At 35.5% G+C, this 1,492-nt stretch overlaps 1 protein-coding gene across 1 annotated transcript in view; it reads right to left on the bottom strand.

Moving 5' to 3' along the window:
• LOC112504326 (probable LRR receptor-like serine/threonine-protein kinase At5g63710) overlaps window positions 1-1,492 on the bottom strand; it is a 16,635-nt gene that overhangs the window by 6,509 nt on the left and 8,634 nt on the right. The gene's annotated exons all lie outside the window — the stretch shown is intronic.

The raw sequence follows: 1,492 nt of genomic DNA, 5'->3' as shown, positions 1-1,492 counted from the left end.
TAGGACTTGTATTTATAAACGAAATTGAGGTATATTTTGTGTTAGAAATGAGTTGTCAATTATTGGACAAACGTTAGGACTTGTATTTATAAACGAAATTGAGGTATAATTTGTGTTAGAAATGGGTTGCCAATTATTGGGCAAACGTTAAGACTTGTATTTATAAACATTAGAAATGGGTTGCCAATTGTTGGGCAAACGTTAAGACTTGTATCTATAAACGAAATTTGAGGTATATTTTGTGTTAGAAATTGGTTGCCAATTGTTCGGCAAACATTAGAACTTGTATTTATAGTTCTAATTGAGGTATATTTAGTGTTAGAAATGGGTTGCCAATTGTTGGGCAAACATGACTTTTATTTATAAACAAAATTGAAGTATATTTTGTGCTAGAAATGGGTTGCTAATTGTTGGGCAAAGGTTAGGACTTGTTTATATAATTCTAAATATAGCAACTAATTAAACTTACACATAATTTCATAAATTTGTAACTATGTTGACTAATGTTGATAGAGGATGAATGTATAAACGAATAAATAGGAATGAGACTATAAATTCAGTTTTCCAAATCGAAATAGTTGAATTTTTGGATTTTCCTTTCTCTAATGAGCGATCTACGGCAAGATGTCCTTGTGAGAAATGTGGGATTTGGGGTAACCTCCAATTGGGTAAAGGAGAGCATTTTCTGGGAGTTGTCATATTGACACATTTTGTTGATCTGACACAACCTAGATGTAATGCACATTGAAAAGAATGTGTTTGACAATATCTTTCACACTATTATGGACACCCCAAAATAAAAGGACAACATAAAAGCAAGGAAAGAAATTGAAGAGTACTAAAATCGACCGAAGTTGGATGTGAGGGAGGAATGAAGTAAAATCTTTAAACGAAAAGCTTCCTACACATTGAACAAAGAGCAGGTGGGAAAGGTGTGTTTAATGGTTGAAGAAGCTTTAATACCCAGACTGCTATGCTTCTAACATAGGTGCATTAGTAAACGTCGAAGATGCTAGTTCTTATGGCTTCAAAAGTCATGATTGTCATGTGTTCATACAAAAACTGCTCCCTCTTTCTATAAAAGGGATGATACCGACTCCGATATGGGATGCTATCACTGAGTTGTGCACATTCTTTCTTGCAATATGCTCGAAGGTGTTACACATTGACTACTTGCTTCAATTGCAGACAAGTATAGTGGAAACTATCTTCAAGTTGGAAAAAGTCTTCCCATGGGGATTCTTTCATTCCGTGGAACACCTTGTGGTACATTTGGCACGTGAAGCGATAGTTGGAGGTCCGATTCAGTATCGATGGATGTATCTATAGGATTTCATATATTATTTTGTTTCCTATTATATTTCATTTTATTTTGCTGCTTTCAATCCTCCCGAGATGAGGCCCACTCGAACAAGAACACAACCAGCAAAATTTCAAGACTTCATGGTACAAGTTCCCCCTTCGCTCAGGCACCCGGAATCCACGTCCAATC

Source organism: Cynara cardunculus, unplaced genomic scaffold, assembly GCF_001531365.2.
Source record: "Cynara cardunculus var. scolymus isolate 2C unplaced genomic scaffold, CcrdV1 Un_Scaffold_5228, whole genome shotgun sequence".
NCBI classification, from domain to species: Eukaryota; Viridiplantae; Streptophyta; class Magnoliopsida; order Asterales; family Asteraceae; genus Cynara; species Cynara cardunculus.
Note: the sequence above shows the minus strand (reverse complement) of the source record. Positions and strands in the feature narration are given on the sequence as shown.